The sequence below is a fragment of the Macaca mulatta genome, chromosome X (assembly GCF_049350105.2).
Source record: "Macaca mulatta isolate MMU2019108-1 chromosome X, T2T-MMU8v2.0, whole genome shotgun sequence".
NCBI classification, from domain to species: domain Eukaryota; kingdom Metazoa; phylum Chordata; class Mammalia; order Primates; family Cercopithecidae; genus Macaca; species Macaca mulatta.
In genome coordinates, this window is record NC_133426.1 from 91,646,190 (window position 1) to 91,672,175 (window position 25,986).

Below are 25,986 nucleotides of genomic sequence, written 5' to 3' on the forward strand. Positions count from 1 at the left end.
GGATCAGGACCAGGTACTTGCTTAAAGCAGCAGTCTGACCACATTTTGGTAGAGCAGCTGTGCTGTGCTGGAGGATTCCTTTTGTCCCGAGTCAGCTCAGACTCTCCAAAGCCTGAAGGCTGGAATGGCTAAGGTACCTGAACAGCAAAGATGGCGGCCCACCCTTTTACCCTGGAGCTCCTTCTTAGTGAGGTGCAATGCCGCCACTGGTAGCTGGCTGGAATTTCAAGCCAGTGGGTCTTGTGTAGTGCCGTGGAAGCGGGGCTTGTGGGCTGTTGCTGCTCAACCCCATGGATTCAGTCTTTTTCCTAGGAGTAAGTACAGGAGTGTAACTTTTCACTTTGCAAAGCTGCAGCTACTTTTGCTGGAAAGCCTGAGTATTTGTCTTCAAGGCCTCCAGGCATGCCTGAGCAGTTGCTCTGCCAGGACTCCATGTAGCTCTGTCTGTCAGACTAAAGACTGAAGGCTCTGGCTGAGTGGGTTCACAAGGAGATCTCCTGACTTAACGGTTGCAAAGATCTGTGGGAGAAGTGTAGTTTCCCAGGGTCATTCATTCACTTACCACTTCCCTCAGTTGGGGAGGATCCCCTGGCTCCCCGTTGCTCACAGGTGGGTTGTTGTCCTGTCTTGCTTTTCTTCATTCTCTGTGCGTCAAGTTGTTTCCTTGATTAATCCCAATGTGAGTACCTGGATGTTTCAGTTGAAGGTGTTATATTTATCACTGCTTCTGTTCCTCTCCAGGACAGCCACGCACACTAGCTGCTTCTAGTCAGCCATCTTGGCCACTCCTCCCATTTATATATACTTGCTATACATTTATGACTCTTTTGTTCAATCCTGGGTGTGAAACTTTTCTTTTCGTTTCACAAGCCTATCTGGCATGCATTAAAGAACATTGAGAAAGTTAAAATTCACTTCACAGCTGATCTACAAGAGCTCAAAGGGTTCTGTGAGTCACTATGTTTTTGGATAAGGCTATTATTTGGAGCAAAGACAGGAAAAGAAACAATTCCTTTCCAATTGTTGGAGTAATCCTAGAGTGGGGGTTGAAGGCTAATTACCTCTTTGACATTCTTTTATTTCCTCGACTCACTTATCCCCTGTGAATATTCATTCACCAGATCTTAAATACCCAATGCTTAATTATCTTTAGTTCTGATCAAGAAGTGAGACTAAAGGAAATATGTATGTATTAAATCTTCAAACAAAAAAAATTAATCCAATTTCCTTTTAGAACATTTTCTTCTACCAACTTTGGACTAAAGCTGATAATAGAAGCGAAATTGATTAGTTTGAGTAACAAATTGTATTTCTTGTTCTTATTTTTCTTATGAGGGCACAAAGATAACAAAAGGCAGTTAGCCAGAAGGATGGAAAATTAAAGGATCCTGGATAGTAAACTGGTTCTAATTGAGAGCTCACTTTGCCTTATTTATTGCTCAGATTACTCCTCATCTGTGCTTGGCATTATCTTGGATATTTCAGGAGACCATTATAGGGTCACAGCATTGAGATTACAGACTCGATAGGAGAAGGAAGCAATGTTATTCCTTTTGGTCTTTAGCATAAAAATGCACTCATCACTGTTCAGTAGATATCATTCATTGATTCATTCAACAAAATTTATTGAATGCCTACTATATGCCTAAAATTATTCTATACATTGGTGAAACAGTGGTATCTCAATATTGAGTCTTGTCCTCATAGTATTCACATTGAAGAAGGGAAAGAAGGCAGACAATAAACAAATAAGCAAGTAAATAAAATAATTTCAGATTGTGATAAATTCTATAAATAAAAACAAAACAGGGTGATGTAACAGTGACTTGGGAGTGGGCAACATTAAATGGAAAAGCTAGGGAAGACTTTGAAGAGACCCGATATTTGAATTGAGACTAAAGGCTGAGAAAAACCCTACCATATAAAAAGGGAAATAACTTTCTAAGCAGAGAGAAGAACTAGTACAAAAATTCTTCCAAAAATAGACTTGATGTTATCAAAGAAAGAAATTCAACATGGCTGAAATGTTGATAAGGTAGATGTGTCATGCTGGGCTTTGTAGGATACAGTAAGATATTTGGTTTTGTTGTCAAGTCATACAGGAGCACTGCCTCTATGGCAATAATTCTAATGTTGTACAGAGAATGGTTTGGAGGGAGCCATGACTATAAGCAGGAAGAGTCCAGAATCTGATATAAGTCTAAGAAAGAAATGATGTCTTGAACTAGAGTGGTGACGATGGAGATAGAGAGAAGTGGGCTTCAAGGTCTATTTTATAAATAGAACAAACAAAACTTGCTGATTGGTTGAACATGGGGCATGAAGGAATGAGAGATATCAAGCATGACCATAAATATTTTGGTTTGAGTAACTGGATGGGTAAGGAACATGAGAGGTGGAGCAGGTTTGGGGCTGTTGGAGAGAAAGGATACAAAATTTTGGTTTTGACATGTTTAACTGGAGCTGCCTATCAGACATCCAAGTGGAAATAGTGAATAGAAAATTGGATATGTGAATACAGATCTCAGGAGACAAGCATGGGCTGAAAAATATAAATTTGTTATCAGGATATGGGTGCTATTTAAAGTCATGTTAATGGACTTACGGCCAGAGTATAGATTCAGAGGAAAAAAGAGCTTAGTAACAAGCCCTTAGATGCTTCAACATTTAGAGATCAGGTAGTGAAAGAGTAGCTGGGTTGGTGAGAGGAATTAGGGTAAATCAGAAATAGCAATAAGAGAAAAACCCAGAGAATGTGGTGGCATACCAGAAAAGAGAAAGAAGCAAGTATTTCAAGAAATACAGAAAGGTCTACTGTATTAAGTGCTACTGAGAGATCAAATCAGAGGAGGACAGAGCAATTACTATTAGATTCGGCAACATGGAGGTGGTTGATAACCTTGACAAAAGCACTTTCAGCAAAGAGGTGGGAACAGAAGCAAGCCTGAAATAAATTGAAAAGTGAAAGACTGGTGAAGGAGTGTTGAAAATTAGGGTAGGCAACTTTTTTTGAGATGTTTTATAATGATAGGCAGCAGAAAAATGAGGCAGTGGCTAAGAGAAAATATGGAATTAATGGTTTTTATGGAATTCACATCTATATGTTAATAGAAATGATCCAATAGAAAAGAAGAAAGTGTTAATATAGGACAAAATGAAAATTATTGCATGAGTAAAGTCCCTGGGGAGGCAAGAAGAGGAGGAATCCTGAGAACATTTGGAAGGGTTTGTCTTTTATATAAGCAGAGAAAGTTTATTCACAGCAGAGTGTATTAATACAGATGCAGATAGGTTGGTAAATTTCGTGGTGAGAAGATGAAATAGTTCTCTTCTGATTGTTTTTATATTATTTGTGAAATAAGAAGTGAGGTTATCTGGGAATAAACAACATGGAGAAGTTGGAGGTTTGAAGAGAGAGAATATAGTGAAATATTTGTCTCAGAGAGTAGAAAAATTATTAGTTAGGGAATTGTAGGATAGGCTGAGCAGTGATGTTGAACTTCAGGAAATTCTTTTTTTTTATTTATTATTATACTTTGAGTTCTAGGGTACATGTGCATAACGTGCAGGTTTGTTACATATGTATACTTGTGCCATGTTGCTGTGCTGCACCCATCAACTCGTCAGCACCCATCAACTCGTCAGCACCCATCAACTCGTCATTTACATCAGGTATAACTCCCAATGCAATCCCTCCCCCCTCCCCTCTCCCCATGATAGGCCCCGGTGTGTGATGTTCCCCTTCCCGAGTCCAAGTGATCTCATTGTTCAGTTCCCACCTATGAGTGAGAACATGCGGTGTTTGGTTTTCTGTTCTTGTGATAGTTTGCTAAGAATGATGGTTTCCAGCTGCATCCATGTCCCTACAAAGGACACAAACTCATCCTTTTTTATGGCTGCATAGTATTCCATGGTGTATATGTGCCACATTTTCTTAATCCAGTCTGTCACTGATGGACATTTGGGTTGATTCCAAGTCTTTGCTATTGTGAATAGTGCCGCAATAAACATACATGTGCATGTGTCTTTATAGCAGCATGATTTATAATCCTTTGGGTATATAACCAGTAATGGGATGGCTGGGTCATATGGTACATCTAGTTCTAGATCCTTGAGGAATCGCCATACTGTTTTCCATAATGGTTGAACTAGTTTACAATCCCACCAACAGTGTAAAAGTGTTCCTATTTCTCCACATCCTCTCCAGCACCTGTTATTTCCTGACTTTTTAATGATCGCCATTCTAACTGGTGTGAGATGGTATCTCATTGTGGTTTTGATTTGCATTTCTCTGATGGCCAGTGAAATTTTAAAGCCTTCAATTCATCTGAGAAGCCCAGATCTAGCCTTCCATTGCTCAGTGTACTCCTCGTTCTGAGCATTGCTTCCCTAGATAGAGTCTTTATTCCGTAACAATTGGAAAAATGTCATTGGCATTAGGGAGGAGAATGAACAGTGCAACTCCTTTGCCTGTTACTTCAAATACACAGGGCTCCTACTCAGGCTGTTCCACATAGATTAGATGTACCTTCATATCTTTCTGTGCACAATATTTTTGATCTTTGGAATGTCATCAGTGAGTCCCACAAACTTCTCTTCATTTAGTTACTTTCCCCAGCCTGCAGATTATGTTTTGCAATTTGATCATAAATTTAAATGGGAAATCTGCTCACTTTCCTACACTTATGTCTTCATATTTTTACTTTGAAATTTGCAAGCTGAACCATGGCTTAATGGTGCATTGGACACATCTGCCCCAGATTCTCATAGCATCCCCCTCACTGTGGCTGTGAAAAAATGGAATCCCTGATTGTACCTATACTATAACCAAAAGGGTGTGTCAAAGGTTTTTGAAATAAGACATGGAAGTTAAATTTCTTTTGATGAAGAAAGTGGAAGCCACATTGACTATGTTTCTGGAGAACACGGGGAGGCTCGGCTTTGGGTCCACCAATTGTGACTTCAAGGTAGGGTGACTGGGACACTCCCAGTATCTGCCTGTTATTATTATTTTTTTAAATTATACTTTAAGTTCCAGGGTACATGTGCACAACGTGCAGGTTTGATACATAGGTATACATGTGCCATGTTGGTTTGCAGCACCCATCAACTCATCATTTACATTAGGTGTTTCTGCTAATGCTATCACTGCCCCAGCCTCCCACCCCCCAACAGGCCCCGGTGTGTGATGTTCCCCACCCTGTGTCCAAGTGATCTCATTGTTCAATTCCCACCTATGAGTGAGAACATGCGGTGTTTGGTTTTCTGTCCTTGTGATAGTCTGCTCAGAATGATGGTTTCCAACTGCATCCATTTCGCTACAAAGGACATGAACTCATCCTTTTTTATGACTGCATAGTATTCCATGGTGTATATGTGCCATATTTTCTTAATCCACTCTATCACTGATGGACATTTGGGTTGGTTCCAAGTCTTTGCTATTGTGAATAGTGCTGCAATAAACATATGTGTGCATGTCTTCATAGTAGCATGATTTATAATCCTTTGGGTATATACCCAGTAATAGGATTGCTGGGCCAAACGGTAATTCTATTTTAGATCCTTGAGGAATCGCCACACTGTCTTCCACAATGGTTGAACTAATTTACACTCCCACCAACAATGTAAAAGCATTCCTATTTCTTCACATCTTGTCCAGCATATGTTGTTTCCTGACTTTTTAATGATTGCCATTCTAACTGGCGTGAGATGGTATCTCATTGCGGTTTTGATTTGCATTTCTCTGATGAACAGTGATGATGAGCATCTTTTCATGTGTCTGTTGGCTGCATAGACGTCTTCTTTTGAGAAGTGTTTGTTCATGTCCTTTGCCCACTTTTTGAAGGGGTTGTTTTTTTCTTGTAAATTTGTTTGAGTTCTTTGTAGATTCTTGATATTAGCCCTCTGTCAGATGGGTAGATTGTAAAAAATTTTTCCCATTCTGTAGGTTGCCTGTTCACTCTGATGGTAGTTTCTTTTGCTGTGCAGAAGCTCTTTAGTTTAATTAGATCCCATTTGTCAATTCTGGCTTTTGGTGTTTTAGTCATGAAGTCCTTGTCCATGCCTATGTCCTGAATGGTACTGCCTAGGTTTTCCTCTAGGGTTTTTATGGTTTTAGGTCTAACGTTTAAGTCTTTAATCCATCTTGAATTAATTTTTGTATAAGATGTAAGGAAGGGATCCAGTTTCAGCTTTCCACATATGGCTAGCCAGTTTTCCCAGTACCATTTATTAAAAAGGGGATCCTTTCCCCATTTCTTGTTTTTGTTAGGTTTGTCAAAGATCAGATGGTTGCAGATATGTGGTGTCATTTCTGAGGTCCCTGTTCTGTTCCATTTGTCTATATCTATATTTTGGTACCAGTACCACGTTGTTTTGGTTACTGCAGCCTTTTAGTATAGTTTGAAGTCAGGTAGCGTGATGCCTCCAGGTTTATTCTTTTGGCTTACGACTGTCTTGGCAATGCAGGCTCTTTTTTGGTTCCATATGAACTTTAAAGTAGCTTTATCCAATTCTATGAAGAAAGTCATTGGTAGCTTAATGGGGATAGCATTGAATCTATAAATTACCTCGGGCAGTATGGCCATTTTCACAATATTGATTCTTGCTATCCATGAGCATGGAATATTCTTCCATTTGTTTGTGTCTTCTTTTATTTCCTTGAGCAGCGGTTTGTAGTTCTCCTTGAAGAGGTCCTTCACATCCCTTGTAAGTTGGATTCCTAGGTATTTTATTCTCTTTGTAGCAATTGTGAATGGAAGTTCACTCATGATTTGGCTGTTTGTCTGTTCTTGGTGTATAGGAATGCTTGTGATTTTTGCACATTTATTTTGTATCCTGAGACTTCGCTGAAGTTGCTTATCAGCTTAAGGAGATTTTGGGCTGAGATGATGGGGTTTTCTAAATATACAATCATGTCATCTGCAAAGAGGGACAATTTGACTTCCTCATTTCCTAATTGAATAGCTTTATTTCTTTCTCTTGCCTGATTGCCCTGGCCAGAACTTCCAACGCTATGTTGAATAGGAGTAGTGAGAGAGGGCATCCCTGTCTTGTGCTGGTTTGCAAAGGGAATGCTTCCAGTTTTTGCCCATTCAGTATGATATTGGCTGTGGGTTTATCATAAATGCCTCTTATTATTTTGAGATACATCCCATCAGTAACTAGTTTACTGAGAGTTTTTAGCATGAAGGGCTGCTGAATTTTTTCAAAGGCCTTTTCTTTATCTATTGAGATAAATCATGTGGTTTTTACCGTTGGTTCTGTTTATGTGATGGATTTCATTTACTGATTTTCATATGTTGAACCAGCCTTGCATCCCAGGGATGAAGCTGACTTGATCATGGTGGATAAGCTTTTTGATGTGCTGCTGGATTCGGTTTGCCAGTATTTTATTGAGGATTTCACATCGATGTTCATTAGGGATATTGGTCTAAAATTCTCTGTTTTTATTGTGTCTCTGCCAGGCTTTGGTATCAGGATGATGCTGGCCTCATAAAATGAGTTAGGGAGGATTCCCTCTTTTTCTATTGACTGGAATAATTTCAGAAGGAATGTTACCAGCTCTTCTTTGTACCTCTGGTAGAATTCGGCTGTGAATCCATCTGGATCTGGTCCTGGACTTTTTTTGGTTGGTAGGCTATTAATTATTGCCACAATTTCAGAGTCTGTTATTGGTCTATTCAGACATTCAACTTCCTGGTTTAGTTTTGGGAGGGTGTCTGTGTCCAGGAATTTATCCATTTCTTCTAGATTTTCTAGTTTATTTGTGTAGAGGTGTTTATAGTATTCTCTGATGGTAGTTTATATTTCTGTGGGATCGGTGATGATATCCTCTTTATCATTTTTTATTATGTCTATTTGATTCTTCTCTGTTTTGTTCTTTATTAGTCTTGCTAGTGGTCTATAAATTTTGTTGATCTTTTCAAAAAACCAGCTTCTAGATTCATTGATTTTTTGAAGGTTTTTTTGTGTCTCTATCTCTTTCAGTTCTGCACTGATTTTAGTTATTTCGTGCCTTCTGCTAGCTTTTGAATGTGTTTGCTCTTGCTTCTCTAGTTCTTTTAATTGTGATGTTAGGGTGTCGATTTTAGATCTTTCCTGCTTTCTCTTGAGGGCATTTAGTGCTATAAATTTCCCTCTACACACTTCTGCCTGTTACTTTAAAGTAAACCTTAACAGCTGTCACTGCCACTCTCATAAGTGTACTGGTTTGGACAAGAAATTATATGTCACCCTACTTCCAGAGTTTGATATGGTCACTACTTTCAGAGAAACCTGCCTTCACTAACCAGCTGCTGTTTTTTTCTGAACCCTCATGTGCACATATGAGTGGAGTGCCACACTCTTACAGCCACTACTACCACCACTATTTCTGAGACCTGATCTCAAAAATAATCTCATCATTGCTGTTACTCTTTGGCCCTGCTATCTACTTTACAATTTTCTACTCTTTAAGTTTTGCTTCAAACAATTTTCTGTATCTGCCTAGTTGGAACGAGGACTGGGTTTGAATTAGTAAGTTTAAATTTGGTCCAAACTGGTAAAAAAAAAAAAAAAAAAAAAAAAAAAAAAGAGGCACACAGGCATCCCTCTATATCCAGAGACCCTTACTGCTTCCAAAGGAATCCTCCCTAACACATCCACACTGCCAAAGTTAAAGAATCTGTGTTTAGGGCCCCCAAATCCAAATTTTATATAGGCCTCTTTTCATCCCATCAGATATACTACTCTTTCTTGCCTGATAAGAGAAAGAAGCCTAGACCAATGAAATTAAGTCCACCCTGGAAGGAAAGGTGGCCCCTTTAAGAACATGGAATGGTCTGGAACCCTTGATTCTGCCCACTATGACAGCAGGAAGCAAAGGTCAGAGGGACTGGCCATAGGCACAAGTGAAGCTTTTTTGCCAATCTTCGTTGAACTCCCACTTCAAAAATCATGGTTTTCTTTCTTTGTTTTATCGTGGTTTTCTGTCTTATTATAAAGAAGATTGCAGAAAAGAGGCAGAGAAGGAGAGATGAAAGACCAAAAAAGAGTATCTAAACAACAGAGGACGAATACTGGGTCTGTCTTATTTTTCCTGTTTCTATCAGTTTGTCTTTTCATATGATACTTAACCTCTATCTTACCCTCGATATTATTACCAATCTAAGAATCTCTACCCCTCAAAGGTGGTTGTGGGCATTAGATGAAACTTAGGAGTAGTTCATGGTATATATTTCACAAACTATTTAATCTTTTTAAAACAAAGGGCAATGAATTATTTTATAGACTGCATCAAACTTCCTCATGTAAAAATAACTATCAAAGTGGCTAGCAAAAATACATTTGATTTCAAAATCACTCAATCAAAATGATCATGTCATAATATGTATATGCATAGACATACATACAATACATATTGTATATGTACATACTCTTAACTGGTGTGGCTACAAGAATAGGTTCTGTGTAGATCTTGTTTTGATCCAATATTATATGCCTCATGTCTGTTTTAAAGCCAAATTCTTGCTTCAATGCCCATATTCCTGCAATTTGGTCTTTACTTATGTACTTACTCAGAGTATAGTCTTTAAGTACCAAGTCTTTATCAGTTGATTTCTATGGATTAGCTTCCCTCCAAAACCCTTTAGAATATGTTGTGGCTGTTTGACATTGCAGGTCTCTGTATTCAACCTAAGTATTTGCTGCCTGAGTTATTTTTGTCTTCTGTGTTTCCTCTGGAGATATGTGTTTTTCAAACTATGACAATGGGAAGGGGGATTTAAATTTAACCCTTTTGGATGGAAAGGTCACTTACTGCTTAGAGTGGTGGCTGAAATGTATCTTCAATTTGCACTTACTCTTCAGTGGGCCATTTGATATCCCTATATAGATAAATGATGATGGCGATGAAGATGATAGACAGATAGATAGATAGATAGACAGACAGACAAACAATAGACAGAAAGATAGAAATAGAAAGAGACTTGCTATAGAGTAAATATAATATATAAACATTTTCCCTGTAGCAATTACCTTTGTTTATTTGTCATTTCCAAAGATTAGTCCTGGAACTATCTTGATATTTAAATATTAGAATGTAGAATTAATGTGAGCTATTATATATTATATTTCAAATTTCCCTAAAATCATGGCTATTTCTTCTCTTCCCTCAAAAAATCAATGTGCAGAATCTCTGGAACTCATCCCTTCAGAGGGTCCTTCCCAGAAGAACTGTATCTCCACTACCTCGGTTCTCTGGAATAAATTACAAGTAAGTTATCTTAAAAGGGATGTTAAAGCATGTAAATACTAAAAAGAGAGAAAGCAGAATCTTATTTGGGAATAATTTTAGTAGATAGTTTTATGTATTTATCTTTTGGTAGAAGGTAGGGTTTCAGGGAACGGAACATAGAGATAACAATGTTTCTAACTGTGAATATCTACATAATTGTATTTATATTAGAGCAGAAGATTGCTCTTTTACACATTTCCTAAGAAAAAATGTCAGTACTAAAATTAATCTGTAAGATTTAAAAAATTGTACTTCATTTATTTAAGTATCATAGTAATTTCTCAGACATTCCAAGAAAGAACCACAGAAAATATTCCCTAACAAGAACCCTAGTTTGAGTGAGAAACAGAATAAAAGGAGAATTGTTTCATTCTTTCAGTTTTATGAGAATGCCATCATTTTATGTCTGCTATGTCAATCTAACGTAACTTCTGAAAGACTTCGTTTATTCGCTTTCCACAGATTATAGTCATAACATTCGATTTCATCATAACACGTAACAGTTTATGATTGACTTTTTAAAGAGTCCTATAATATTTATTTTATTTTTTTTCATTTAAAATAGCCTTATGTTCTTGTGATAGTTTGCTAAGAATGATGGTTTCCAGCTGCATCCATGTCCCTGCAGTACACCAACATGGCACAAGTATACATATGTAACAAACCTGCACGTTATGCACATGTACCCTACAACTTAAAGTATAATAATAATAAATAAATTTAAAAAAAAATAGCCTTATGATTCATGAGTCCAAAGAGGACAGTCTTTACATCTATCCATCTTATAACTGATGTGGCTCTCAAGGAACAAAAAACCTAAGCAAATTAAGGGAACAAGCATTTATCAACCACGCAAATGAAGCCACTCTTTGTATGTATTATGCTTCTCAATCTCTATATATGGTTATCAACGTAATAATTCAAGTAAAGGTAATATAATAAATACTAAGATCTCACTATAGCAAAATGGTATGATAGAATTAGACAAATTATGTCAGGTAGAATTAGACAAACTTCAAGACAAATGTTCAGGAAATTTAGTTTATATGACTCACTGTCATTACTATTTTATTTTGTAAAATGGGATTAGGAAATATGAACCAAATGTATAGTATATATAATACTTAATATGTATTAACATACTTATATATAAGTACGCATAATCTATATTTAAATTTGAATCTTTAGAAGGAGATTTCAGATCAAATGAAAACTGATTAAATGCCATTAGACTGGTTAACCCAGAGATGAGACAGGTCTTAATGTTTTTGAAGTCATTAAATTACCATAATTTAGCAATGCAACTGCTATTTTGTGTTTTAGTCCACTTAAATAATACATTAAATAGTACATTGCTCAAGCTAATGTTGAACACTAGCTAATTACTGATCACTAGCTATAAGACATGTTAACAAATAACATAGAATGCAAAGTATTTCCTTGTAGAAGTGTTTAAAAACAATCAGAAAACAGTGAAACAGATGATCAGCAGAAAGTTATCTTTATGAATTTTCTTGATAAGTGCAATGAATTACAGAAAATGGAGCTAGTTCACCAAAAATGGGTAACTGGTATTTGTTAACATAATAAGTTGTGGTTCTTTTGAGAGAGGGATATCTTTGGTTGACCACATAGCAAAATAACATTCCCCCCAAAAAACACACTATGAATTAATGAGTGACCTCACAGTGATAAATTAAGGAAACACAGATTCGTAGTTTTAAGGATTTTGATTATGCAGTAAGACAAAATGTCAGCTGTGTGACTGAATAAAAACAGGTTTTTCTAATGTACTTAGCATATATTAGGAAACATATATCATCTATGAGGACAAGTGATGAAAAACAGAACTAAAAAAAAGAACTTTCATGGGACATGTAAAATCATTAAGAGAATTAAATAAGAGAGAATGGCACTGAACTCATTGTGGGTCAATACATGTGGAAACTCAAAAAGAAAACCTCAGTAAGAAAAGAGGAAAGGGTGATATGAAGAATATAGAGGGGAAACTGGCCGGGCTTAAATGTAAGTGGCTTCAGAATCAGTTTTGATCTGTGTATCAGTTCCCTATTGCTGCATAACAAATTATCAGACTTGGTAACTTATAAAAACACATATTTATTATCTCACAGTTTCTGTGCTTCTCAGTCCATTTTGTGTTACTATAAAAAAACCTGGGGCTGAGTAATTTATAAAAATGGAAAGTTTATTTGTCTCATGGTTCTGCAGGTTGTAAAAGAAGCATGGCACCAGCATCTATTTCTGGTGAGGACTTTAGGCTGCTTCCATTCATGATGGAAGGCAAAAAGGAGCTGGCATGTGCAGAGAGCACATAGCAAGAGAGGATACAAGGAGGTTTCCAGGCTCTTTTTAACAATCAGCTCTCATGAGAACTAATAGAGGAAGAAGTCACTTACTACTGAGAGAGTGGCTCCAAGCCATTCATAAGGAATCCACCACCATGACACACTAGGCTTCATCTCCACAACTGGGAATCACATTTCAACATGAGATTTGGAAGAGTCAAATATCCAAATTATAGCATTCTACCCCTGAACCCCCAAGTATCATGTCCTTCGCACATGCAAAATACAATAATTTTATCCCAATAGTTCCCCAAAACTTTAACTTGCTCCAGCGTCGACTCAGAAATCCAAAGTTAAAAGTCCTATCTGAGACTCAAGGCAATTTACTTACAACTGGGGGCCTGTATAATTAAAAAAAAAAATAAGTTATTTAACTCCAAGGCACAATGGTGGTACAGGCATTCAGTAAATATTCCCATTCCCAAAGGGAGAAATTGGCCAAAAGAAAGGGAGAAAAAGCCCTACACAATTCCAAAACCCAGCAGAGCAGACATCAAATCTTAAAGCTCCAAAATAATCTACTTTGACTCCATGTCCTGCATCCTGGGCACACTGGTAAGCAGGGTGGGCTCTGAAGACCTCAAGAAGCCCCACTCCCATTGTTTTGCCAGGTGCACCCATGTGGCTACTCTCATGGGTTACAGTCCAATGCTTACAGTTTTACTAGGCTGCAGTTGCACACTTCCAGGGGCTCTGTAATTCTGGAGTCTGGAGGGTGGTAGCACTGCCCTAGTAGGCACCATTTGTGGCGGCTCCAACCCCTATTGCATTCTGAGCACCTGTGGATATAACACCATATGCGTGCCACCAAGGCTTACAGCTTGCAACCTCTGGAGCAGTAGCCTGAGCAGTACCTGGGGCCCTTTGAGCCACAGCTGGAGCCGAAGCAGTGGGGATGTAGGAAGGAACATCCTGAGACAGCACAGGACAGCAGAACCTGGGCCTGGCTCCCAAAACCATTCTGTCTTCTTAGGCCTCTGTGCCTGTGATTGGGTCTTTTACCCATAGTCTTGACTATTAGCGCCTGGCTTCCATTTAGTCATAGTAATCTCTTTAGCAAGTGGTAGTTCCACAACATCCTTGGATTCCTCTCCTGAAAACACTCTTTTCTTCTCTATCACATGGCCAGGCAGCAAATTTTCTAGATTTTTACACTCTGTTTCCTTTCTAATCATAAATTTTAACTTTAGGTCATCCCTTTACTCCCAGATAATATTGTAAGTTGTTAAAAGTAGTCATGCCATTCTTGAATGCCTTGCTGCTTAGAAATTTCTTTCACCAGATACCCTAGGTCATCACTCTTAAGTTCAGCCTTCCACAAAGCCCTAGGGCATGGACACAATGCAGCCAAGTTCTTTGCTACAGTGTCACACTGACCTTTCTCCAGTTACCATTAAGTTGCTCATTTCCATTTGAGACCTCATCAGCATGGCCTTTACTGTCTATATTTCTATCAGCATTTTGCTCACAACCACAACCAATCTTTAGGAAGTTCCAAACTTTCACCTATCTCACAGTCTTCTTCTGAGTGCTCCAAACTTTTCTAACTTCTGCCCATTAGTCAGTTCCCAAGCTGCTTTCACATTTTCAGGTATCTTTATAGCAATGCCCCACCCCTGGTACCAACTTTCTGTCTTGGTCTGTTTTTGTTTTGCTATAAAGGAATACCTGAAGCTAGGTAATATTAAGAAAAGAGGTTTATTTGGCTCATGATTCTGCAGGCTAGATGACGGGGAGTCTGGTGAAAGCCTCAATCTGTTTCCACTAATGGCAGAAAATGAAGGGATGCTGGCATGTACATAAATCACATGGTGAGAAAGGAAGCAACAGCAGGGAGGTGACAGGCTCTTTTTTTTTTTTTTTTTTTAAAAAAAAAAGACATTTATTCAGCGTCACGATCAGACTATTACATTTAGCAATCAACAACATGGGTGCAAAAAAAAAAAAATCTACATTAAAACCCTTTGTTGGAATGCTTTACACTTTCCACAGAACAGAAACTAAAATAACCTGTTATACAATTAGTCACAAATACAGTCCTCGAGTTTTTTGCCCATACACATGAGTATTTGTCTAAAACATGTCTTCTTTGTAGCAGCTAGGCCCTGCCACCACTGTGCTTGGCTGAGTTCACAAATCTGTTGTAACCTGTAGCTTCCCTGTCACTTCTCTGGCTCTCCTCTCCTGCTAAGCTTTGTTTCCTAATTAAAATCTTCTGCCACTGCCATAGCTACTGCTGCTGCTGGAACCGCCATAGCCACCTTGGTTTCGTGGTTTTGCAAAGTATTGGCCTCCACCGCCATAGGGGCCAGAGCTTCTGCCTCCAAAATTTCCTCCCTTCATGGGTCCAAAATTTGAAGACTGATTGTTGTAATTGCCAAAATCATTGTAGCTTCCACCACCTCCAAAATTGCTTCCATCATTACCAAATCCATTATAGCCATCCCCACTGCCACCATATCCACCACCACCACGACTGCCACCAAAGCCACCACGACCACTGAAGTTTCCTCCACGACCGAAGTTGTCATTCCCACCGAAACCACCTCCACGACCACCACCAAAGTTTCCAGAACCACTTCGACTTCTTTGGCTGGATGAAGCACTAGCCATCTCTTGCTTTGACAGGGCTTTCCTAACTTCACAGTTGTGGCCATTCACAGTATGGTATTTCTGAATGACAATCTTATCCACGGAGTCATGGTCGTCAAAGGTTACAAAGGCAAAGCCCCTTTTCTTGCCACTGCCTCGGTCAGTCATGATTTCAATCACTTCAATTTTCCCATACTGTTCAAAATAATCTCTTAGGTGATGTTCTTCAGTGTCTTCTTTAATGCCACCAACAAATATCTTTTTCACAGTTAAGTGGGCACCTGGTCTTTGAGAATCTTCTCTTGAGACAGCTCTCTTTGGTTCCACAACTCTTCCGTCCACCTTGTGTGGCCTTGCATTCATAGCTGCATCCACCTCCTCCACAGTGGCATATGTGACAAACCCAAAGCCCCTGGAACGCTTGGTGTTTGGATCTCTCATTACCACACAGTCCGTGAGCATTCCCCATTGCTCAAAATGGCTCCTCAGGCTCTCATCGGTTGTTTCAAAGCTCAACCCTCCAATGAAGAGCTTCCTCAGCTGTTCGGGCTCTTTAGGAGACTCTGACTTAGACATGACGGCAGGGAGAAGAGAGACTTTAACGATGCTTCTTCGGCGGCGTCCACGGGCAGAAAGGCGACAGGCTCTTTTTAACAGCCAGTGGTCATGGGAATTAATGGACTGAGAACTCACTACTGAGAGAATGGCACGAAATCATTCATGAGGAATCTGCCCCCATGACCCAAACATTTCCCACTAGGCCTCACCTCCCACACTGGGGATCAAATCTCAACATGAGATTTGGAGGGGTCAGTTATCGAAACTATAGCACCATGAGTCAGGAATCTGAGTATGGCTTATCTGGGTCCTCCACTCAGGGTCTTTCGATGCTGTGATTAAGGTGTCAGGCAGACTGCATTGTCATCTGGAGTTTGGGTCCTCTCCCAAGCTCATGCATTTGTTGGGAGAATCCACTTCCTTGCAACTATAGAACTTCATTCTCTTTCCTACCCCTTTCCTTGCTAGCTGTCATCTAAAGGCCACTGTCAGTTCCTATAGGCCACTTGCGGTTGCCACATGGCCCTCTGATAGACCCTCTCACAACATTGCAGTTTACCTCTTCAAGGCCAGCAGAAGAATGGCTAGCTCCATTCTGCTAGGATGGAGTCCTAAATAACAATGTATTCAAGAGAGTAACTATTGTATTGATATTCCCTATCATTTTCTCCATATTGGCCAGAAGCAAGTCACAGGTTCTTCCTATGCTCCAGAGAAGGGGTTTCTGCAATCAATGTACCTCATTGAAGGTATCATTCAATGTGTGTCCACATAATCAACAATTTACCCTTTAAAGAGGACTAAAATTGAATAGCTCAGCTTTTTTCCTGGAAGACAAGGTGAACAGGGAAAAAATGGTGACCTTAAAGGTTATAGAAAGCCTGGGACAGATAATCTTTTAAAACTGAATGAAACTAATTGAGGAATGTAACCTTTTCATTCATTCAACCAATTGGTTAAACCTACTGGTGCCTAGCATGTGCCAAGACCTGTGGTATTTAAACAATGATGAAAAACGTTATTGTCTTGACCTATGGAACTATATTACAGTGGAGGGAAACATACATTAAACAGGTCGATATGTATATAATTAAAAATTGTGATAAGTACTACAAAATAAAAGCTCAGAGGGTAGTGAGAGAGAATGACAAGGGTGATGCAATCACCTGTGGTGCAGTGTGTGTATCAGTATTACCCTTAATTATGGCCACCAAAAGAAAAGCAATAATGGTTCAAGAGGTGGATAAGAGACTCAAAAGAGAAGTGGGTCAGAGCAGTCAAAAAGTCAGTCAAAAAGTAGTGGTAGTAATTTCCAAGAAGTAGGGGCAGGATTGGAGGTGGAAGAGGCAAAATAAGACAAAAAGTTGAAGTGACATGGATATTGGTAAGGGAAAGATAGTGCCCAAGACAAGAAAGAGCATGCCTAAAGTTCTTTAGGAAAAGGCGTGGAAAAGGTTTATCTGTCTCTGCTAAGAAATTAAACTTTTCCCCAAGAAAGCTCTCACTGTACTTTTATTTCAAGGATACATGGTAACCAAGCTCAGCATTCTGTTAAAGCACATTGTTAAAGTTGCTCTCATTGAGTGTCCCAGTAATATGTTAGGTATCAAATCCAAAACCCTATTTTAAGACTTCACCTTATCTGATCTCTCTATAGACATTTAATACTTAATGTTTCCTGAACACTTCCAGGGTAATACTCTCCTAGTGGTCTGCCTATCTCTCTGACTATAATTCCCTAAACTCCTTCTGAAACACCTTCTAATCTCTAATCAGAGGCAGTGCCTGCCACAAAGTGGTGGACAACAAATATATATATTTTAAATTTTTGAACCATTATTGTATGAATGGAGAAGACAGCCAGTATAATGTTTTTCAGTAAACATAAAAAATTCTCACCATTATCCTAAGCAAACTAATGCAGGAATATAAAAACAAATACCACATGTTCTCACTTAAGTGAGAGGTAAACAATGAGAACACATGGACACAAGGAGGAGAACAACAGACATTGGGGATCACTTTAGAGTGGAGAGTAGGAGAAGAGAGAAGATACAAACCCCCCACCAATTGGGTACTATGCTTATTACCTGGGTGACAAAATAATCTGTACACCAAACCGCTGTAACACACAGTTTACCTATATAACAAACCTTCACATATAACCCTGAACTTAAAATTAAACTTAAAAAAATAAAATCTTCCATTCAGTAAAAAAAAAAAAAAAAACTTAAAATAAAGGCCTACAGTATTCATATTTTCTCAGATCTGTTTTAAAATGACATTTTTAAATGTTCATGGACATGTTTCCTTATGGTCCTTGGAAAAGTAAATTTATGAATGGAGATTTTTAATTGTCAAAAAGTAACATGTTATGCTGGGGAAATTAAGTTTTAGCATGAACCTCTATCATAAAACAATTCTGTGCCGAGACGAAACTCTGGTTATGTGACATAAATAATGTTATGATAACATATGTTGTGAAAACAATTAGTCATGTATTTTAAAATGTGTGTATATGATCATACAAAAAAGACAAATGGAATATTTCATAAATGCAACAAATTTAATTTTGTGTTAATACAGTACTAACATTCATAATTGTGTAATACTAGAATGTGGAACTTGGTACTATAGTATGATAAAAAAATAAATATTTGCTTTTCTTATGTAAATTTTCTCCTGTAACATTTGCTTTTTACTTTAGTATGGAAACTGGATTGCCCAATATGTAAACCAGTATGAAGGAACTATTTTACAAGTATTTAATGGTTATTTAAAATCAGCCAGAAATTATTTTACTAAAATAAGATATTTTAATGTGTTGTTTTAAATCACTACAGATTTCTGAGAGTGATTAAATAGATTTCTAAAATAACTAAATATAAGCATATCTGAATAAGAATAAAAATTTTATTAAATGTCATTTAATTACATTTGATATTTTTCACTTATTTGCAGAGTTTTTCTACACCAGGAGTTCCAAAGTCAAGCTACATTCAAAGAGAGAAACAACACACTGGATACTCATGTTATGAAGAGTCAGACATTCCTTATAGGATAGAAGATGTGCAATTGAAATCTAACTATTAAGTTTTCTGTGGAAAAAAAACATATATGTGTACTATATGGCCATCTGATCATTTTAAAAGCATACTCAGAATACTTTAAGAAAACACTATGAGTATGAATTATCTATGCTCTAAACACTTTACTTCTCTTTCTGCGTTTATGCCATCACTTCTTATCTCTTTATACCTTGAACTTTTTCTTTACCCCTCTCTCACTCTATGACTCCTGAACAAAATTTTCATTTCCAATATCCAACTTCATTAACTAAGAAGGGATGGGAAATGTTTATTATCACCAAAATGCAGCATAACACTTGCATACTGGTTTATGACATGCATCTTTATAAAGTGCTCAGTGAAATGCATAAACGATTGATTGCAAATTGGTCAAAGAGAATACTGAGTACTTTATTAGTTACTGGCTAAAGCTAAGGAGTTACACAAAAGCATCGTATCTAAATAAGGAATTTTATTTGAAATATGTAATTTCATTATGAATAAATTCCATAAAATAAACTAAGAATTGCTAAATGATTTCTGTAAACTGACTGGAGCTGTAGAATGATCCCATGACCTGGGCCCCTGATTCCTTCTTTCCTTTCTGCCTTCATTCCTTCTTCTCTTCCTTTATCCCTCCTTTATTTAAAGGGTACCCAGAGAGGAGCAAGATGGTGGAATAGAAGCCTCCACCAATCACTGCACATCACCCCCAGCAAGGACACCAATTTAACAACTATCTACACAGAAAAAAACAACCATATAAGAACCAAAATTTAGGTGAGCCCTCATAGTACCTGTTTTTTGTTGTTTTTTTTTTTTTTTGAGACGGAGTCTCGCTCTGTCGCCCAGGCTGGAGTGCAGTGGCCAGATCTCAGCTCACTGCAAGCTCCGCCTCCCGGGTTCCCGCCATTCTCCTGCCTCAGCCTCCCGAGTAGCTGGGACCACAGGCGCCGCCACCTCGCCCGGCTAATTTTTTGTGTTTTTAGTAGAGACGGGGTTTCGCCGTGTTAGCCAGGATGGTCTCGATCTCCTGACCTTGTGATCCGCCCGTCTCGGCCTCCCAAAGTGCTGGCATTACAGGCTTGAGCCACCGCGCCCGGCCAAGTACCTGGTTTTAACTCCACATTACTGAAAGAAATACTGAAGAGATAGAAAAAAAAAAAAAAAAACTCACCTTGAATCACTGACACTACCTCTCCCCAACTCCCCAGCAACAGTGTGGAGTGGAGCATCTCTGGGCATTGGGGAAGGGACAGCACAACAATTGTGAGGCATCAAATTCAGTGATGTCCTGTTACAGCAGAAAGGAAAACAGAATAAAACTCAGCTGACGTCCACCCACAGAGGGAGCATTTAAACCAGTCCTAGGCAGAGGGGAATCTTGGATCCCAATGGGTGGAACTTGAGTTCGTGCAGACCTTGCCACCCAGGGCCAAAGTGCTCTGGATTTCTAAGCAAACTTGATAGGCAGTCTAGGCCACAGGGACTACAACTCTTAAGTCCTAGTGCTGAACTGGGCCCAGAAACAGTGGTCTGAGGGTGCATGTGACCCACTGAGACATCAGTGGGAGCAGCTAAGGGAGTGCTGGCATCACCCCTCCCCTAAACTCTCGGCTGTACAGCTTTTGGCTCCAAAAGAGACCCCTTTCTTCCTCTTGAGGTGAAGAGAGGGAAGAAGTGGAGGACTTTGTCTTGCATTTTGGATACCAGCTCAGCCACAGCAGGATAGGGCACCGGTCAGAGTCATGAGGACCCTGTTCCAGGCCTTAGCTTCCAGGCAGCACTTCTAGACATACCCTGGGCCAGAAGGGAACCTGCTGCCTTGAAGGAAAGAACACAGTCCTGACAGCATTCATCACCTACTAACTGAAGAGCCCTTTGGCCCTGAATAACCAGTAGCAATACCCAGGTACTACATCAAGGGCCTTGAGTGAGATGCTAAGACTTGCTGGCTTCAGGTAAGACTACCATACTGCCAGCTGTGGTGGACACAGGGTGAAACTCTTTCTGCTTAAGAAAAACAGAGGGAATGTTGAGGGGACTTCATCTTGCACCTTGGGTATCAACATGGCCACAGTGGGGTAGGGCATCAAGTGGGTCTCTGATTCTAGGACTGACTCTTAGATATCATCTCTGTACCTGCCCTGGGCCAGAAAGGAAACTACTATCCTGAAGGGTGAGTCCAAGGCCAGGCGGCATTCATCATATGCTCACTAAAGAGCCCTGGGACCTTAGGACCCAGGGTCTCACTTGCAGTAGTCTGGCAGTACTCCCTACAGTCTGTGGTGGTGGTGGTGGTGGCTATAGAGTGAGGCCCCTCTGCCTTTGGAAAGGGAATGGAAGAGTTAGAGGGATTGCATCTTGTGGTATGATTGCCAGTTCAGTTGTAGTACAATAGAACACAAAGCAGACTTCTAAGTTTTTGACCCTAGGACCTGACTCCTGATGGTACTTTTGGATCCACCTGGAGACTGGCGGTTCTTGCTGCCCTGAACAGAAGGAGACAGGACTGGGTGGCTTTGCCACCTGCTGATTGCAGAGCCCCTTGAAAAAACATAGGCAGTAGCCAGGGAGTAATGATAGCAGGCCTTGGGGGAGACGCAGTGCTGTACTGGCTTCAGGTCTGAACCCAGAGCAGTCAGAGTGGTGGTGGCCACTCTGGGGTGCTTGCATCACTCCACTCCCATCTTTGGGTGGCTCAGAACACAGAGAGGGAGACACTCTGTACGTTTGGGAGAAAGTAAGAGAAGCGTACAAGATTCTCTGCCTGGTAATCCAGAAAATTCTCCTGGATCTTCTCCAAGACTAATAGGGCAGTATCTAGGAGTGTGCAAGAACCACTGAGCTTGGTTGGAGTGAAGCAGATACAGCTTAGTTCACAACACCCAAGTCCTTTGTGGAAAAGGTGGGAGCATGTATTTACTCACTAAACTTTTGGAGAATGAACCAAATGGACCAAATGGACCACTCTCATTCCTAAATCACTCATTCTTTCTATTTCTCCCTGTCTCTTAATTTCCACACTTTCTCACTATATCTAGTCTTCCACCACCTCTTTTCCTTTTTATCCCTTCCCTTCCTGGCAAACTTTCTGAGTACAGTTTTTCTTATGAAGATCAAGTCTTAAGACTCTTTTGGGGTTTTGCAAATTTCCCAGGCCTGGAGTGTTGAATGTAGCATTTGCTTAGAGTCTATGGATGGAGAAGTGGTGTAGAAAATATAGAGGACTTCTAGTCTAGGCTGAAATGGAGATAGTTCTTCTTTACAATATCTAAATTTGAACACATTTCTTCACCAAAATTAATATATTGTCCTTCTGTGTTAAAAAAAAAAACTCTCCTGGATCTAAGATGCATCACAAAGTGTCCTACACTAATCTGTCAACTATTGGTCCTGTTCTTCAGCCATCTCTCCTTAATTCTCTGGGGTGGAAAAGGGGAAATTAAGAAAAGAAAAAAGAGAAAAAGAAATTGTTAAGTGCTCACCAGTCACTGTCCCTTCTACTTCCTAATAGATCTCAAATATGTCCCTCTTCCTACCATTATCTCTATTCATTCTGACACTATCATCATCTGAAACACCACCATCTTTTCCCTGGACAATTGTAACTGACACTCAATTGGTCTCCCATATATTACAATTGCCTCAGTCCAATCCTTTTGCCACAGTACAGCTAGGGTAATATTTTAATATACACACCTAGTCTTGTTATATTTCTCCTTAAACCTCTTCAATAGTTTCCAATTACCTTAGAATAAAATTTCAAGTTCTCACCATGGATCACAAGGCACTCTAAGACCCCAAGATATCAGGTCTCTGTCACTCTGTTTTTCTGTCTCTTTCTATCTAGATTTACATCTATATCTACATCTACATCATGTATGTATTTGCGTGTTACTGTGTAATATTTATAAGAATACTTACTATGATGTAAGTACAAAATACTTTACACGCAACCTTATGCCATCCTCCCATCACTATGAGGTAGGTACTATTATTTTTCCCATGTACAAATGAGGAAATCGAGGCTTTAAGTAGTTTATTAACTTGTGCAAACCCACATAATTAGTGTCAGAGCCCAGGATTCAAACACAATCAGCCTGATTCAAAACTATGTAACTAGGAACAGTATATTTTTTCCAATTTCTTCACTTACCACTCTCCATCTTGTTATGTGCTCTAGTTATACTTGACTTTCGGTTTCTCTTTTAGGACCTTCCTACATGTCGTTCTCTCTGCCTGGATAACCTGATCAGAAATAAGTCCTTGGAATTCAGACATTTCTATGGAAGATGTGGCTATCTCAGAGAAAAAAACCTCTAAGTTAGGCTTAGAGATTTTTAACCATGAAAGAGTTCCTGGTTGGTTGAAAGTTTTCTGTGAATGTCACATAGTCCAGAATAGAAACAAGCTTCCAGTTATTGAAAGATTCCTTTACTCATACTGAGAATCATGTAGGGCCAGACCCTGGGTGGTAGGACTTCTGTAGGTGTTTAATACGACACAAGACCAGGCTCTAACTGACTCTTATCAGTCTAAGCAGGAGTAGACATTGAGTGTTCGGAGTTTTAGCCTCTTGATGCTGAGGCTGGCCTAAGAACAGGATCTGGGTGGTTAGAGATTTTGTTTGTATGCACTGAAAACTTCATAAATTGTCAGAGGCTGCTATTGTACATGCTAGAGTCAGAGTAGGAGAAGACCGAGGATGGTCAAAGACGTAGTTATATATAGGAGATAATCTAGCACAGTGGTTAACAACTTAAACAACTCTGTAGTGAGCCTGCTGCATTGAAATTCCAGATTCCACACTTCCTAGCTGTGGGACATTGGCCAAGTGACTTATCCTTTATCTCTGTTTCATCTTCTCTAAAGTGAGAATAACAGTATGTACTCCATAGGGCTGTCATAAGGATTAAATTAGACATGTAAAGCACTTGAAACAGTGCCCAGCAAATAGTGATTAGTCAAGAAATCATAACTATTATCTGTTATAGCCTAGTACAGGAATAAGGCTAAAGTGGACAAAGGTTTCTTCTGTAGGTGCTCTCTGCACTCCAAGGAACAAATCTCATGTTTGAACTTATAGTCTATGTTTGAATATACCTTTCTTACCTGACTTTTCCAAACTTTGCCCTATATATATATATTTGAAATATATATATTTAGAGAGAGAGAGAGAGAGAGAATTTATTCTTTCCAATCCTGTCTACTCCTCTGATGTATGCCACCTGGACTGTCTGATCTAACCACCTAATTACAATCAGGTCTGTTTGTTGATTCCTACATCTATCTCATAGTGACAATGGTAATTTTGATTTTAATTGCTTCCTGCTAAGCTCAAAGATGTGTTTGGTTTGCCTTTCTGACACTGCCAAGCAACAATCATAAGTCCTTATATCCTTTGCTTCTTACAAGTAGAGGAGAGTGACAAAAGGTAGTAGCAAAGATGACAATATGCTAAGATGGTAAGTACTCCCATAAATAGGTTCTTCTCCACCAGGAGACAATCTTTTTACTGAACTCTTAAAAATGAAATATTCCACTTGGCTTTACTCTTCTAACTAGAAGTCACTCGCAGCTAAGATTGTAAGTTTATACACAATAACTTTTCTTTTAGAATGGCCTTGATATAGCTACAATGTTATAGTCTTGTATACAAAGTTGTTCAAGCTGTTTTCTGAAGGAACATCCATCCCTTCCGAGATTTTTAACAGTTTCAGAGGAATTTTCCCTCTTCCTTCTACTGCTAAGCTTATAGTTTAATAGATGTTTTCAGCATACTGTATATTTAGTTATGACTGGCCCAGTATCGGTGTCCAAAGTTTGTGCTTTTATATCATCTGGTTGGGATACTGTCACAGTAAGAATGTTTTGTTAGGAATTATCCCATTTCCTTGATCACAAAGTTTTTGCTACTGACACTTGTAATTTAGAGACTTGGTAGGATTGGGTAAGTGCCTGGCTGGGAATTTCATTAAACTGGAAAAGGATATGAGTATAGCAGAATTTTTTTTCTCATATGACCTCAAAAAAGATGTTAAGGCCAAGAGAAGCCGGAAGATATGATAGGACCAAGAAGAAAGATGAGGTCAAGTTTTCAGTTTCTGTCTCTAAAGTGAAGGGGTTAGATTAGATGACCTCTCGGTTCCCTTCCAGAAATGATATTGCATCATCCGAATCCTGGATGATGAGCCAAGATAAGAAGCCTAGGTCCAGAAAGTGAGTCAGATCTAGGAGGACAATTAGCAGAGACCAGAAACCGAGGCTTGCTGACTGGGAACAAAACCCTAGACTAAAGTCAAGGCCACAAAAGGTTGCTATGTAATTATGGGATCTGTGTGATACGCATAGGGATCAGCAGCAAGAGAGAAGGCTGGTACTGTGCCAAACTCCTTTACATGCAGGAGCTTTCTACAGGTTTCCTGCCCAGAGTAACTCACAATAGTTTTCAACATGTGTGCAAGGCTTGAATCTATGGGACAAAAATAGGAGTGACTGTTTGAAGTAATGGACTAGGGGAGCAGGGAAAAAGTACTTCTAGATAATGACCATCAGAGCAATTATTTTTATCAGGAGTTGAGGAGGAGATCAAAAGGAACACTCCTAGTTCCGGTAAGTGGCAAAGGAAGACCTTGAATTCAGATTTGACTCTAATGTCAGTGCTCTTAACTATTGTATTAGTTACCTGAGGCTGCCATAACAAATTACCACAAATTGGGTTACACAAAACAGCAGCTACTTATTCTCTCATGGTTCTGGAGGCCAGAAGTTTTAAATCAAGGTGTCAGCAGGGTCACGCTCCCTCCAGAGGCTGTAGGGGAAAATCCATTCCTTACCTCTTCCAGCTTCTGATGGCTTTGGTATTCCTTGGCTTATAGCCACATCACTGTGATCTCTGCCTCCCTTTTCATGTCACCTTCTCCTCTATGTCTCCTCTTCTGCCTGTATCTTAACAGATAAGCAAGATCTTTATTTAACTTAATGACATATTTTGTCACACAAGTAATGTTCACAGATCCCAGGAATGAGAGCATGGACATATCTTTTTGAGAACCACCATTCAGCCTACTATAATTCCTATGATGAAATTTTTTTCTATTCAGCTTCTTTCGTTCTCAGACAT

The 25,986-nt window shown here is 39.2% G+C and overlaps 2 long non-coding RNA genes and 1 pseudogene across 2 annotated transcripts in view; 1 reads left to right on the plus strand and 2 right to left on the minus strand.

Annotated features, from left to right (window-relative positions):
* The window catches only part of LOC106995262 (uncharacterized), a 61,316-nt gene that overhangs the window by 12,072 nt on the left and 23,258 nt on the right, over positions 1-25,986 (minus strand). The window contains exons 2-3 of the long non-coding RNA XR_013412660.1: positions 25,700-25,811; positions 20,038-20,154 (exon numbers count right to left, since the gene is read on the minus strand). This is a non-coding gene — a long non-coding RNA (uncharacterized LOC106995262). The remainder of the gene's footprint in view (positions 1-20,037; positions 20,155-25,699; positions 25,812-25,986) is intronic.
* On the plus strand, positions 8,856-18,986 carry LOC144338467 (uncharacterized). Its single transcript, XR_013412662.1, has 4 exons — positions 8,856-9,063; positions 10,173-10,255; positions 11,011-11,206; positions 18,754-18,986. It is a non-coding gene; the product is annotated as an uncharacterized LOC144338467 (long non-coding RNA).
* On the minus strand, positions 14,602-15,871 carry LOC693849 (heterogeneous nuclear ribonucleoprotein A1-like; annotated as a pseudogene).